Genomic DNA, 17139 nt, shown 5'->3' with positions numbered 1-17139 from the left:
CCTGGTACAGTTGTTCTGCATCCCATGGGTACCCCTGTGGGTGACAGTCACCCATTTACTGGGCTCATAGCCTAGATAATTGTGGCCTTGCTGAGCACTGAATCAGGCATCACTTCATCAGTGCAGTGAACCAGGCACATTGGGTCATTGGCAAAGAGGAGGACAAGCCCTTAGAATACCTGCATGGTTAATATATTAAGGCAGGATTCTTTCTCTCCCCATATATGCTGGTGTTGCTCCTCCTCACTTCTCGTTACCATTTCTGAACCTTAGCATGGACCATCTGGAACATCTCTTCTTCACAAAGCCTAATGCTTTGTACTGATGGGCTGTACCCACTAAGGGCCAGAACAGTTCCTCAAACCTCTCTAGAGAATCAACATCCAAACAGGCCCTGGTAGGAATCACCTCAGTTAATCACAAATATTGGAAGCATGTGTTCTGAAATTTATCTCTTGACTCACTACCCTTGCTCCTTGTCAAGGTGCCTACTTTTTTGATGGCCAGTTCTTTCTACTGGGATCTAACTCACAGAGATCTTTCATTTAGGTCCTCTTTTTTTGCCAGAGTGTCTTGGCTTTCCAGGTCTAAAATACTCTCATGGGCTCTTCAGCCAAATCCAAATGCTTTAAGGGCTGATTCTGAAGCCAGAGTGCTATTTAGGACATCTGGCATTCTATAAGTCTGCTGTGTATCCTGCTTCCCATTAAACTATAAAGATTCTAAAATCAGTTGTCACAACCTGTAAAACGGCCATGATAAAATGATTGATTTAATAAGTTTGCTGTGATAATACTCTGATAAGTGGTGTGCTGTGGCTTGAGATCCACATGCCTTCATCAAGATCAATAGACTATTCTTTTTTTAGCTTTTATTTAATAAATATAAGTTTCCAAAGTACAGCTTTTGGATTACAGTGGCTTTTTCCCCCCATAACTTTCCTCCCACCCACAACCCTCCCATCTCCCACTGCCTCTCCCATTCCAATCACATCAAGATTTATTTTCAATATTCTTTATATACAGAAGATCAATTTAGTATATATTAATTAAAGATTTCAACAGTTTTCACCACACAGGAGCAAAAAGTGTAAAATACTGTCTGAGTACTAGTCATAGCATTAATGCACGTTGTACAACACATTAAAGACAGAGATCCTACATGAGGAGTAAGTGCACAGTGACTGCTGTTGTTTACTTAACAATTGACACTCTTGTTTATGGCATCAGTAATCACCCTAGGCTCTTGTCATGAGTTTCCAAGGCTATGGAAGGAAGCCTTTTGAGTTCGCCAACTCCAATCTTATTTAGACAGGGTCATAGTCAAAATGGAAGTTCTCTCCTCCCTTCAGAGAAAGGTACCTCCTTCTTTGATGGCCCGTTCTTTCCAGTGGGATCTCACTTGCAGATATCTTTCATTTAGGTCTTTTTTTTTACCAGAGTGTCTTGGCTTTCCATGCCTAAAATACTCTCATGGGCTCTTCAGCCAGATCTGAATGCCTTAAGGGCTGATTCTGAAGCCAGAATGCTGTTTAGGACATCTGCCATTCTATGAGTCTGTTCTGTATCCCGCTTCCCATGTTGGATCATTCTCTCCTTTATAACTCTATCAATTAGTATTAGCAGACTTTGCCACCTGAGAGTAATGTTAGCTCTTGGTGGTCTTCTTCTGAATTCTCTCCTATGTGTCATCTGTGTATCACCCATGGTGCTATTCTTCTGAGTGGATACTATGCCCAAAGACTGGTTGATGTTCAAAGTCTTCCCTTTATTTGAAAATAGACTTTTTCTAAAGGGGTGTTGCCACCTCAGATATTTTTGTGAGTTCAATTTAGGCTTCACTTGTGGCTGCATCATAGCTCAGCATCTCATTTGCTTATATGCTTTCCTCATCAGCAATCCTTTTCCAATATGTCTATTGAAAATTCCTATGTCAAAGTCTTTCTCATCCAAGGAAAGAAGGTTAAACGAATCCCAAACTCTTACTAGCTGCCAAATGAATTGTTTTAATGAATTATTTATTTATTTATAATTAAAGTTGAGACAGAGGAGGCAAGGGGAAGAATGATTTTCCTTCGGTGGGTTACTCCTCAAATGTTTGTAATGGCCAAGGATGGGACAGGCAGAAGCCAGGAGCTTCTCTTGAGTCTCCCATGTGATTCCAGGGGCTCAATAACCTTGGCCCCCTTCTGCTGCTTTCTTGCAAGTATTAGAAGGGTGTTAGATCAGAAATGGAGTAGCTAGGACTCAAATCCATGCCCATATGGGATGCCTGCCTTGCAGATGACAGATTAATCTGCTGTGTCACAGCAGTGCCCACTGTTGTAACTCTTTAGAGCTTAAAATCACTTATTTCAAGAGATCATCTAGGGTATTTATCACTCACTCTCATGTACACACACATACACACAGAATTATAATCCACATTTGAATCATGAGTAGAGGGAATAAAATTATCTGAAATTCTGAATAAAAAATGTTAAGTTTGACATTGAAACATTATTTTATTAAACTGTATTCTAATTAGGCTGCTCCAGTGAAAACTGAACCTTGTTATTTAATGATTGAGTCTCTTTTATATTATAATTTTTGTCTCTATGTGTTTGATTATTAATGCTAAACTGGTTGAGGTACTGGCCCTATATTCCTCTAAGATTAGAATTTCATTAATATATTATTAACCTACAGAAATTCAATTACTTTTACATCTAAGTTAGTAGTTAGGCATTTCTTTCCTATATTAAAATCTGGTTTTTTATATACATGATGAATTGTTTTTTTTTCTCTCCTTGTTACTTTCATAATACATTAAATAAAATTTTGTCAGATGCTTACTATTTATATGAGAATAGTGTCTTTAACAGTTCTTCTGTATGATAAAGTATATTTCTAAATATTTGTTTTGCAAAGGCAGCATTGTGTTGGGAACGTGCCTAAAATTTCATGGGAGCAATCAGAAAAGATGTCAACACACTGAAGTTAGCCAAATGCTACCACACTTGTCCAAACTTTGAGTATACTTTTGATATATTTAGTAAGGATCTCATCACAAAATTCCATACAGCGAGCGGCTTAAAACACAGAAATTAATGTCTTAGAGTGTGGAGCCTTGACATCTGAGATGGAGGTATCAACAGGGTGAGTTCAGCTGAAGGCTGGGAGTGGACTGGATCCGCATCTCCCTGGCAGCCTAGGGGTTGCCTTTACTTTTGTATGCATCCATACTTTTACTTTTAACAAAGATGCCAGTCATTCTGGTTCATAATACTCTCCTAATGGCCTTGTTTTTTCATGATTACCTCTGCAAAGTATTTATTTCAAATAAGGCCACATTCTGAGGTCCTGGGATTGGGACTACAAATTATGGAACTTTGGGAGGACACAATTTAATTAATAACAGTAAAATTACTTCCTCTCCACTTAAGATGACTTTTTCCCACAAATAATACTTTAAGGAGCAGAATGTCATTAACTTATGAAACACTCTCAGATGAGAAATCTCACCTTGTTTTAAAATGGACTTCATTGTCAAACCTCACACAAAGCATATTCCAATTAAAATAATAAATGAGTATTAAAGCTGAGCAGCGTGGAGCTAAAAAAGAAAACTAAAATTTAAAAAAAAGGCATTAAAACTGCAGAGTGAAGTGAAAACAAAAAGTTAAAGAAACCAGTGTTTATAGCCACAATAACAAGCCATGCTAAAAAACAAATAATAAAAAGTCAATCTCTTAATCAGGTATGTGACATGTGGCAGGTGATGGGGGCTGCTATCTTGGGGTGGAGTCTGTTACCCATCTTCCAGTAAGGGCAAAAGTTCCCATGGGGGCCAGCATCTTGGTGACCTCATGTCCTTCACGGGGGCTGCCATCTTGGCAACTACATGTTCCTGATGGAGGCCTCTGTCTTGGAGCAAAAGTCCACTCTCCAGCAAGAAATGGAGCCTCCAGGATGTCTAATGCTCCATCTTCTTGACCAGGTTACCAGGTGATACCACCTGCTCCCAGCCAGAAATTACCAATTGAAAGCATGACTATTTGAAAATCAAAGATTCTGAGGCAAGCCAGAATTTTTGGTATCCTATAATATCATCCATAAAAAGTTTTTTTTTTAATTTTTAAATTTAAAACGTATGTAAATTGTCGTTAAAACATATCACAAGTGACTTGGAAACTTTAATATGTTGGTAAGTCCTCACAGATTGGCCCTCTGTGAAAATCTTTCATCTTTTTGCCCAAATTTCATTAATGTTAATATCACATTCTCACAGTTATCAAAATGAGAAACAGCAAGAAATAAAAGTGATCCTTGCATTTCCCAAAAGCCACAAGTGACAAGAGAAACCAAGGAAGCCACCTGAGTCCCATTGTTTGTAAAACTGAAGCTGCCTGAAGCAAACATTCTGCTCCTTTGCTAAAGGGGCTAAACTGTGGGTCACCTTGAATAAAAACAGCCAAAGGCCAACTGGAGCTGTGGGTGGTGGCAGCTGCTGCTCAGGCTGGTGGGGTAGGGCAGGGCTGGCTGAAGCTAGGGCAGGGGTAGCTCCATGTGGGGCAGCTGCTGCAGTGGAAGCAGGAGACCCACATTGTTGAGATGCAAGGGGTGAAAGAGCAAGAGGGCCAGCAGTGACAGAGGCCTGAGTGGGGGCCACAGGTGTAGTTGGAGTGGAAACTCCCCATCCCATCTCCTCCATGTCAGCCCCTGCCCCCCTCAGGAGCATACTGGCAGCAGCTGGAGGGGCTGAGCACAGGCAAAGCAGCAGTGGGGGTCTCATGCCCAAACCAGAGTAGGAAACTTCCCCCCAAGCAGTGGATGAGGTGTGGCAGACCCACCTGGCCATGGCCAGGTGCACCGTCTGACTACACATTCTCTAATTCTAAGGCACCTCCAAACACTGAGGCAGGAGGAAAGTGGGGTGCAGAAAGATTCTCAAAGGTTAGAAGTTGTGGAAAGCTATTTGAAAGTCTTTACCATGTTGCTGGTCTTTAATGGATTGAACCAATATTAATAAATGGTATGTCCTGTGGTCACCATCTAATATGGGTGACCTTTATTAATTATTTTAATATTAATGTCTCAATGGTCCTTGCCATTAATTCAGACAGACTTCTGAATATCAACTTGAATAAAACAGGCAACATGGTAAGTTTTAGCATTTATTTAGTGAGAGAAATACACAGGAAAGTGAAGGAGGTTCTACTTCAGGGAAACAATTTTAGAAGTATGAACTGAGTCCATACCAGGAAGAGAACAGGCTGGGAACCACGTGGGAGAAATCCACAGGGCAGAATCACATGGAGCAATGTGTGCTGTTAGGAGCAGCCACAGTATACTATGTGGACAGGAAAGCAAATGTGTGTGCATGTATGTGTGTGTGGGTGGGGGGAGAAGGCCACCTACACAGAGGTGCAGGACAAAGAGAAAGCTCAGGTTGCTCCACACCTTTATCTGCTTCCAAAATGGAAGTGGATACACAAGTGAGAATATACAGGTAAGATCAGGTGATGTCATGAGATCATGCAGGGGGTGAGGGGCATAGTTTCCCAGCTCATGAACCTAATTAATTTAATCATATCTGGCTTCCTATATCACATTCATAAGTGAGGGCATTGCAGAGTATATCTTCTGGGCTGACAGCTTTTTTAAATATTTGGACTGTGTGTCTCTATATTCTTGCCAAGCCTTTATGTTTTCTGAGGAAATATCAGTTGTCAATCTAATTGGAGATAACTTGAAAGTAATCTAGTGTTTCTGGTGCAGATTTTAAGATCTTTTACTTATGTTTTACTTTTGAAAATTTGACTACAATGTGTTGTGTTAAAAATATTTTCTGATCATTGCTTTCAAGAGTTCTATGTGCTTCCTGTAGTTGGTTGCCCCTATCTTCCTCCAAAAGGTAATGAATTTTCCTGCTGTTATTTTACTGAATAGACCTCCTAATGAATTCTCTCATTCCATATCTCCAGGAACTCCTCGGATATAGATTTTTGGTTGTTTAATAGTATCCCATAAGTCTCAAACATTATTTACAGTTTTTTTTACATGTTCTTTTTTTATATTTCTATGGATTTGTCTTATAGCTAAACTTTTTCTTCCTATGGCTTGAACAAGTCTCTTGCTATGGATTCCCACTAATTTTGGGGGGTATTTCAGTTTGATTTTTCTTCAGTATCTCTATCTGCTGGAAGATTTTCTCACAGGCAGCAGCTGTACCTGATCTGCCAGATTGCTAGCCCCAGCACATGTTTCTAGGTTTTTGTTATGAACATTAACCTATGGACTTGTACAGCATAAACTGTGCAGCATAAACTGATAAGAAAAAATACATCAGAAGTTGTGATACCAATAGTATAGCATAAATGATGCCCTAACATGTGAACAAAAATTAAAGGTAAAGCTTGTTATTACCTAGTTTTTATTTAGCCTGAAATCTCTGCTATGTCCATTACATACTATCTCAGAACTAGAGAGAACCATCAAGATAACAGATACATCATGCGCTGTTAACTTGGTCATTATTATTTCTATGATATGTCCAGTCCATCGTCTCTCACATCTATTTGTTTGACATATATGAATGTGTATAGGTTTGTGTTTCTTGGGTTCTCATTCTGTGGATTTCCACTTGTTAGTATCAATGTGCTTATTTATTTACTTATTTAATGTTAAAGGAGAAACGTGAGTGAGTTCAATGATTTAATTGTTGAGTGAAAGCTACATACACATAGACATCTGACACCAGGTCAACCCTGAGATTCTTTAGTTTTTTTTTTTTATTTATTAGAGAGAGAGAGACAGAGAAAGACACACACACACACACACAGAGAGAGAGAGAGAGAGAGAGAGAGAGAGAGAGAGAGAGAGAGAGAGAGAGAGATATGAACTGAGATGTTCAATCTGTTGGTTCTCTCCACAGATGTCTGTAACCACTGGGACTGCACAAAGCTGAAGCATGTGGTCAAACAATCTGTTACTATAGACACCCCTGTGCATTTTTGTTTGAATGTGTGTTTTCAACATATTTGGCTGTATATCAAGGAGTTGATTGATAGTTGCTTGATGTGATAAGTTTGTATATTTGTTTTTTGAAGGAACTTCCACTGTCTTCCAGTGTTATTGTAGTAATTAGCATTTCTACCAAGAGTAAAAGTATATATTTCTCCACAAATGTGCGAGTATTTGACATGCTCACTGGTATCTCAATCTTGTCTTCATATTCACTTTTAAATTTCCTTTATATATTATAATATACGATTATGAAGAGATAACTCAGTGTGTAAATGAGAAAAGTAACCAATCCAAAATCTACTGAAAATATTTAGATATGTTGAATAAAAATCAGTAGTTTCTGTAAAAGCATATTTTTAAAATTTTCATGAAAACATTAAATTAAAAAATAAGTTCATTTCAGTGCAAAATGTTTTTGAAATCCATGTGCACCTGTTAAATCAACAACAGGAATCACTATGCACTTGTTCCCCATGAAGGACCTTTGTCATTAATGAGTTGTACTATGAGAATTAAAGGTAAAATTAGTCTTTAAGGGGTCGACTCTGTGACTCACTTGGTTAATCCTCTGCCTATGGTGCTGGCATCCCATATTGGTGCAAGGTTCTGGTCCCGGTGGCTCCTCTTCCAGTCCAGTTCTCTGGTGTGGCCTAGGAGGGCAGTGGAGGATGGCCCAAGTGCTTGGGCACCTGCACCTACATAAGAGACCAGAAAGAAGCACCTGGATCCTGGCTTCTGATCAGCACAGCATTAGCCATAGCAGCCATTAGGGGAGTGAACCAATGGAAGGAAGACTTTCTCTCTGTCTCTCTCTCTCTCACTGTCTATAACTCTATCTTTCATATTAAACAATAGTCTTCAAACTATTCTATGTGTATCTGTGTGGGTGCAGACTGTTGAAATCTTTAGTTTACAGTTGATATTCTGTATATAAAGATAATACAAAATAAATCATAATGAAGAATGGGATGGGAGAAGGAGTAAGAGGTAGGATGGTTTGGGAGTGGGAGGGTGGGTGTGGGGGGAAAGAACCACTACAATCCAAAAGTTCTATCTGTGAAATTTATATTTATTAAATAAAAACTTTCTATTAAAAAGAAATCCATGTGTACATTGTGTGTAATACTTATTTTTCATTCACCTTATAAGACCGATCATATACAATTTTTCATAATCTTATACAGAAAAACAATCATTTTCAAGTTTACATTCTGCAAACTGTTTGAAATCTCATTGCGTGCACAGAAGGTTATAATAAATGGTACCACTAAGAAGTTGGACAGAAGTACTTTGTTGAGAATGAAATGGAACACAATAGGAAAGTATATATACATGGAGTTTTTAGATAAGACAACTCAAAAATTTTGAACACTTTCAAAATAAGTTTACAAAAGATGTTATTTATTAATATTTTAATAAAAAGGAGTTGTTTTCTATAGGCATGCTGATTATCATCTACTGAGAGAACATATCAAGGAAAGAATAACCTACTGCAAGTGGTAAACCAGATAGTCCCTATATAGCACTGTCAGGTTATTTAATGAAAGAATGTCTAAATCTCATCACTCATATTGATGTCTCCTCCAACAATCAAAGATGCCCTCAACTATCTCTTCCATGCTGTTTATGTTGAATCTTACTACCCTCCATTTTTAAAGCATTATGCTGGCACGAGTATTACTTTCCCTTTAATATAGTCATGAAAATTGTTTAGTTTCATCTAGTTGTACTTTAAAATAATTGTCCTTCATAAATAAAACCCCTAAGGTAAGAGACTGTCAAAGAAGTTGCACTTATGTGTTAGCCTCTTCTCTGGGGAAGTGAACTCCAGAAATACAGATTGCATTTTGTTCTTGGTACCACATACAAAACTAAGTATATTTCCTCAATTATCTGATTTAATTTTATGATAATCTTCCAGGGTCCCTTTTATACAATTCTAAAATAAAGGTAAATGGCACACTTACATAAAATTCAAAGCAACAGCTTGTATTTTACTGATTCACATCTGTGTCTAATAATTCATGTTTCATTTTGATGCGATAATTGACAAGAAACATTTCCCAAAACCCAGAATTTAGCCCAAGGACAGAACTTTGCCCTTTGTATTCTTAAGAACATAACCCATTTCCTGCACTTTAATCAATTATCTCTCATCACAACTATGTATCACTAACAGGACTCAGCATAGCCCTATTAGAGTCTATTATGTAAATAAGAATTTAATAGCCCTCTCTCCTATATTATTTCTAAATGTTTTTGAACCATCAGAGCTCCTCAGGAGTTATTATTGGAACTGTTTGGCCCATTAAATCTATCCTGAATAGTGACAATTTATGGCCATGCTCTTATACACAATTTTTGTGTCAACTCAAAATTTACCAGCAATGAAAGATGCTAAATGAGAAAGTAAATGACTCTAAACTATACATATTAGTTGAGATGAAGAAGGAAGTATTTAAAAATCATACTACAATATAAAATTATAACATACATACTAAATATGGTGACTTAACACCTCTGCATTGAAGCCAAGTTCTTTATTGAGATCAAGATAAAAGTAGGCAACAGAACCAAAATTTCACTGCTACAAATATTTTTTCCTAGGTTTTGAGCCAGGTTACACTAATGGTCAGCCATGTTGATACCTTCTCAGGATCTTGCCTTCTTTACTGTTTTGGGAAAAGTTAGGTAATCAATTTGTCATAATCTTTGAATAATAAATGGGTACATTCAAACATCCTTTCCTATAACCATGTACAACCTTCCTACTTGTTCTATCAGAAGTAGATATTTATGACTCACTAACACACTAAGACTTCTGCAACATAAATGTATCATTATTTATCTTTTAGTAGCCATGATTCCAGTTGCTAATGCACTGTGCATCTAATAATAGTGAGGACATTAGGAGCTAAAGACAGCTTCTACATTCTCATTGTCTGTGTATACAAAGGCTGTTGTTTTTTGCGTGTTGATTTTATATCCTGCTATTTTATCAAGCTCTTTTATGAGTTCCAGTAGTCTCTTAGTGGAGTCTTTTGTTTCCCTTATATATATAAAATCATAGCATCTGCTAATAATGATAGTTTGACTTTATCCTCACCGATCTGAATCCCTTTGATTTCTTTTTTTTTTTTTTTTTGGCCTGATGCCTCTGTAGCCAAGACTATATTGAATGGCAATGGAGAGAGTGGGCATCCTTATCTGGTTCTAGATCTCGGTGGGAATGCTTCCAGTTTTCCCCCATTCAATAGGATGCTGGCTGTGGGTTTGTCATGAATTGCCTTAATTATGTTGAGTAATGTTCCTTCTAGACCGCATTTGCTTAGAGTTCTCATCATGAAAGGGTGATGTATTTTATCAAATGCTTTCTCTGCACCTATGGAGCTCATCATATGGTTTTTGTTCTTCAACTTGTTATTGCAATATATCACCTTGCTTGATTTGTGAATGCTGAACATTCCCTGCATACCAGTGATAAATCCCACTTGGTCTTAGTGAATGATCTTCCTGAAGTGTTGTTGAATTCGATTAGCCAGGAATTTGGTGTGCTGTATTGTCATCTTCATTTATTTCCAGAAATTTTTTGATTTCTCTTGTGATTTCTTCTATGACCCACTGTTCATTCAGGAACATGTTTTTTAGTCTCCATTCATTTGCATATGTTCTAGAGATTCCTGCATTTATGATTTCCTGTTTCATTTCATTGTGGTCCAAGAAGATGCATGCCATGATTTTGATTTTTTCAATTTTCCGAGACTTACTTTATGGCCTAGTTTGTGGTCATTCCTAGAGAAAGTTCCATGCAATGCTGAAAAAATGTGTATTCTGCAACTATATGATGAAAAGTTCTGTAGATATCTGCTAGGTCTATTTGGTCAATAGTGTCGATTAACTCTGTTTCCTTACTGATTTTCTGTTTTGTTGATCTGTTCATTACTGAGAGTGGGGTATTGAAGTCCACTATTGTATTTGGATCTATATCACCCTTTAAATCCTTTAATATTTCTTTTAAATAGGCAGGTGCTCTGTGGTTGGGTGCATATGCATTCATAATGGTCACATCTTTCTGTTAAATTGATCCTTTGGTCATTATTTAGTGTCCTTCTTTGTTTCTCTTGATGGATTTTGTGTTAGGGTATATTTTGTCCGATATTACAATGGGCACACTAGCTGTTTTTTTTGGTTTTTGTTGGCATGGATTATCTTTTGCCATGTTTCACTTTCAGTCTGCAAGCATATTTGTTGGTAAGATGTGTTACTTGTAGGCAGCATATAGATGGGTTTTCTCTTTAAATGCATTCAGCCAGTCTGTGTCTTTTTACTGGGGAGTTGAGATCATGTACATTCCGTGTTACTATTGTTAAGTACTGACTTTGCCCTGCCATGTTTACGTAAATAGTTCTGTTTATGTACATTGGATTTCATTTATTTTGTTGCTTGGTAATTATATACTTTTCCAGAAATGTTCCTGCTTCTGTGTTTGTGTGCATTACATGTTTGAGCATATTTCCTAGGACTGTGTGTGTACTCACATTTTCTTTCAGTTTCTCTTTGCTGTGGAAGAAAATCCTAGAATTTTAAGGTACAGGTTATCAAGGAAATCACAGGCTATTGCACAAAGGCCATGCATCCTCTTCTAGGGGAAATGTTTTTGAATTTTGTTCTAAGAAAGAAAGTTGTATCATTTTATGTGAAAGTAGGAGATTGTTATTTTCTTTAGTTGGAGCTTATATTTGTTTTAAGGAGATATTTGTGGATTCAGTACTGATATGGGGTCTACTGTAATTTTTACCACTAGCTATCAACTTAGCTACGCTTTGTGTTGAGTAGTTTGGCCAAACACTGCTGCTGATGTTGCTGTGTAGATATTTTGTGGATGTGATTAACATCTATCATAAACTAAGTAAAGGATATTTACTTGCTGATACAAATTCTTCTGCAGAATACAGACTGATACAATAAGCAAATACAAACAAAAACATAAAAATTCAACGAGTAACATACATATCTGCATGTCCCATGAGAAATGAAATTTGGGTATAATTAGAAAAGTTATGGACCTAACACTTAAGGATGCACTTGAATTAAACTGATGAAGGCTGTATACTCTGTATCATGTGCCTACATTCTCTAATGTTGCATTCTACACCATTGGGAGACCAGTACTTTGTAAATGATCTGTATTAAAGGGCCAAGTGTTTCTCTAGCCCTTTGTGTTTGAGGTTTTATAAAATAAACTGAAACAAATTTCTAAGAAATGTAACATTTTCAAAATATAAGCTTGTTTTTTTTCAGTTTAAATTTGATGACACATTTTACTGCTCTCTCTTTGAAAGAGAGTTAAATTTTCATAATAAAAGTCACTCATTCTTTCTCACAAAAAAAAAATTTGATGACACAGAAATGACAAACTCCCTAGTCTAATATTTCCCTTACATAGTTAACTGTTCCTTCTCCCAGTAATTACATTACTTTCTCCCAGTAATTACACTTATTTTTACAACATCTGAAACATTTATTTTTGCTTCCTCCTTAAAATGTATAATAACCTGCTGTGGATATTTGAATCTCACAGTCTAAAGCTATCATAGCCCTGTGTAGGTGTGATCATTTATGGTGAACTTTTTTTAAACTTTTCTTTAATAAATATAAAGTTCCAAAGTACAACTTTTGAGTTATAGCAACTTCCCCCCTGCCACCTACAACCATCCCATCTCCAACTCCCTCTCCCATCCAATTCACATCATGATTCATATTCAATTATCTTTATATACAGAAGATCAACTTAGTATATACTATGTAAAGATTGCAACAGACTGTACCCACCTATACACACAAAGTATAGAGTACTGTTTCAGTAGTAGGTTTACCATTAATTAGCATAGTACATCACATTAAGGACAGAGGTTTTACATGGGAAGCAGGTGCACAGTGACTCCTATTGTTGATTTAACAATTGACACTCTTATTTATGATGTCAGTAATCACCCGAGGCTCTTGTCATGAGCTGCCAAGGTTATGGAAGCCTCTTAAGTTCATGTGGTGAACTTTTTAATTGTGAAATAATCAGCAACCTCAAATGTGTGTCTATGTGTGTGTTTATGTTTGTGTATCACAAAATTATTCAGTTCTTCATTTTTGCAGAGCCATCCTAAGGAAATATAATCGTGCACCATTTCAAGATAACTTCATTTAGTCTTTCTAAATTTTGTGGAGCTCTACATTTGCCACTGCCTTTTGAATGCTGACATATTTTCTTTATTTCTGCTAATTGATATCATCTTCAATTTACGTTTCCAGGAAAATTTCCTCTTTTAATATAACTTAATGGCCTTTTTTGGTAGCTTTTCTTCTATCTTCTATAACATTAGTATAGTTTCTAAAATATATCCATTTTTCTTACAGTAATGAAAGTTTCAAATTTTATTTTTTGATATCTTAGCACTTTTGCTTTTTTGTCTTTGATTTATACTTGTCATCTTTATCAACTATTTAAGTTTTCAATAACTCAATTTTAGCCATTATTTACATTGTAAAACTCATGCTTTCTGGTTTGGCTTTTACATCTTGAATTTACTCAATATTTGGTAACTTGTCATGGCAATATTCAAGCACATAGTTTTATAGAACCACCTTAGGGTATGTTATTGCCTGTGTAATCATTCACCATTTCTAGGAAATATGTTTCTTACCTTTTATGGATGTAATGGGATTCTAAATGTTCCTTTAATTAAAGGTTAAAGTAGTTGTAAGTGTTGTTCTTAATTTCCCTTTTTAAATTAGTTTCATTGGTCTATTTTTCACTCACGATACTTATGTCTATTTTTCAGTCTATTTCTTCCACTGAGTTAGTCATTTCTTCTCAGTTAACCACAATATATTTTACTTCATAAATATCCATTTTTTAATTTTTCATTTTGTCTTTGAGATTACCATCACACCCTAGTCTAAGTCAGTTGTAAACCTGTGACCAAATTGACTGAGTTTTTACTATGAGATCATGAACTCCATCAAATTTCTTTATGTTGTTCTGACAACCACCATGTACATGTATTCTCTAGGTATCTTAGGCCTGGTTGATAATTCACACTTTCTATATAACACATTTTTAACTTATCTGAATCTTTCTGAGACTCTATGTTTAGCATCAATGTATGAAAGTTTCAATAGAATACATCCAGATACTGGCTTCTTTAATATTATTATGCTAACTGATTTGATCTTCGATTTACATTTCATAGAAACTTTTTCCTTCATTTTCCTTTATGAGGTAATTGTAGTTATATAGTTTCCAGCCAGTTCCCTTATATCTATTATCGCTCTGTTAATTCTGTGAAATTACCCAGTGTTTCATAACATCTGCTTCCTCATTTAATATTTTTGTGTTTGGGTTTCTGTCACCTCCATAAATTGTTAGTATCCTTTCTAAGCAAATCTGAGTATGTGAACCTCAGGCCATCATACTTCATTTTTCATTATGAAGATGTTAATTGGTACAATTTTGTTTAAGTTCTGGGAACATTCACGTACAGTTTTCATAAGCATTTTAGGTAAATGTGGTCATTACCACCTTTTAGGGTGTCATATTTCTTGGCAATTGTGAATGTTTATAAAACTATGAGATTAATTTTGACATTTTTGAGATTGTCAATAGATTAGTTCTAAATATGGTTATCTTATTCTATCAGATGTTTATTTTATTTACATTTATTAATATTTTATCATAATTGTAATACTCTGATTTTTTCACTATATCTATGTGTCATTATTTTACCACAGGAAATCAGTTTTTCTCATAATAATCACAATATATTTTATTATATAATACCTACATTTATAGTTTATTTTTGTACCTGAGTTTATAGCTAACACCAACATGTCTCTTTAATACTTCATTGTTGGCTGGTAATAACACTGTAAGTGCATGGCCATTCTGATGATTATTTTAATTATGAGTTCATCAACTCCATCAAAATATTACAATTTTTCAGAGAAATCTAAGGCTCATCTGTTCATTCTTTCCACATAATAAATTTTTGTTTCTGAGTTTTTTGAGAATTTATATTTATCTTTGGTTTCTGAAAGTTTCAACAGAATGGTTCTAGATATACTCATCTTTTCTTTAATATCATTGTGGTATGTCACAAGATCTTTGGTTTAGTTTTGCTCAATTTTTTTTTTAATTTTGATTTTTTTCTGTGTAGCTTTATTGGCCTATTTCACACTAACTTCTGTTATATATCCTTTTCTTACAATTATGATTCCTCCAAATTATTAATTTCTCCCCAATAATTATCAAACTTTCTAAATTTCATAACATGTCCTTGATTTCATAACATATCCTTGATTTATGTTACCTAGAAAAGGTTTTGTTTATTTTCCCCTTTTAATATAATTATTATTGGCTATTTTTCAGCACTTTTTCTGAAACTGGCTTGTTACTTGACTGTTGCTTGTAATAAACCACTTATTTTTTTCACAGTAATCACAGGATATATAGAATAGCATTCACATCCATTTACCATTTTGTTTCTGCCTAGGAAATTGTAACCACTTTTGTGTATCAGACTATCTAGTTTAAGCTAATCCTGGTACTGTGAGGCTGCCAAACATCTATTTTGGCTTTTTCCTTGTATATGCCATAACCTCCCTGAAATTATGTAACCCTCTTTACAACTTTTATAGATGCAATTGTTCAGATAAAACTTAGGCAAGACCAGGTCAATCACCGTGTCCAGATAACATATTTTGCAGATTTTGTTGATGATTTTTTGAGATTTTGTTTACCTTTTAATTTTGAAACTGTTGCATAGATACAGATAATGGAAACTTAAGTTTTTAAAATATAATATGTTACTGATCTTGTTTTAGATTATTATTATTTTTATTTATATTGGTGGACAAATGTCTTTTATTTAAGAGCATAGTGATACTTCTCACCCTACCCCTCCCTGCTACCCACATTCTCACCATCAATCCTCCTTCATTTATTATTCTTTATTTTAATTTTTACAAGGACATATTTTTAGTTTATATTATACTAGTTACATTAACCCTCCATTAAGTAAAGAATTCAACAGACAGTAAAAAAAACATTGTTCAACAACAGTAGAGACAAATCTATTAACAAGAATAAATTCTCAAAATATCAGTTTTACTCATACACATTATATTTTTGTACTCTCTTAATGTACACACTGAGGAATATTACTCAGACATAAAAAATAATGACATCTTGTCTTTTTTAACAAAATAGATGCAATTTGAATCCCTTATACTTATTGAAATAAGACAGTACCAAAAAGACAAATAGCAAATGGTTTTCCTGATCTGTCATAACATAAAATTGAATAAAAATTTTAAATGAAGAGTTTAAAAAGGAGTGATTAAAGCAAAGAGAGGGAGATGTATACCATCCACTTGTTTGCCCAAATAATTTCCATAACTACTGGTACTCAGACAGTTCAAAGCTAGTAAACAGAACTTCACATGGGTCTCTCATATGGATGGCAGGAAACTAAGTTCTTAGTACCTCCAAGGTACATTATCAGTAAGGTGCATCTTTAGTGCTGAACAGATGGGACTAAGGCCAGGCACTCCAATATGGGAAGAGGAAACCCCAAACAATGAATAAATCCACTGCACTACAGCACTTGCCATTTGGCATCTTTAACTTTGTAATAGGTGACATGATATTTGGTTGCTAAGACTCTAGAAAAAAATTTATTTTATATTCATTTGTGATGTAATTGTGATTGGTTTCAGCAAGTGTTCCTATATCTACATTTTTCATTATTTCTCCCTCCAATTATTAACTTTTTCTCTCAGCAATAACAGTTTTTCATAACTGCATGTCCTTTTAAATCCTTACTTTGTTGATATTATATCTATTACTAGTGTATATATGCAATATCTTAATCTAAGCCAACCCAGAGCCATGAAACTGTGGATTGCTTGGCTAGCATTTTGATTGTGAAGTCATCAACTAAAAATCTTGTAGGTTTCCTGGAAAATTCCATTTGCACAGCTTCATGGAGATGTTGGTCTACTGTGTTCATTTACTATATTCAGGTAACTCTTTCTGGATGTTCATGGAACTCTAAGTTTGCCTTTGATTTTAAAGCTT

The 17139-nt window shown here is 35.4% G+C and overlaps 1 pseudogene; it reads left to right on the top strand.

Moving 5' to 3' along the window:
• Positions 1-17139, top strand: part of LOC133754209 (nuclear receptor subfamily 2 group C member 2-like) — an 860911-nt pseudogene that overhangs the window by 144982 nt on the left and 698790 nt on the right.

The sequence above is a fragment of the Lepus europaeus genome, chromosome Y, assembly GCF_033115175.1.
Source record: "Lepus europaeus isolate LE1 chromosome Y, mLepTim1.pri, whole genome shotgun sequence".
In the NCBI taxonomy this organism is placed as follows: domain Eukaryota; kingdom Metazoa; phylum Chordata; class Mammalia; order Lagomorpha; family Leporidae; genus Lepus; species Lepus europaeus.
This window is presented reverse-complemented; position numbering and strand designations above follow the sequence as displayed.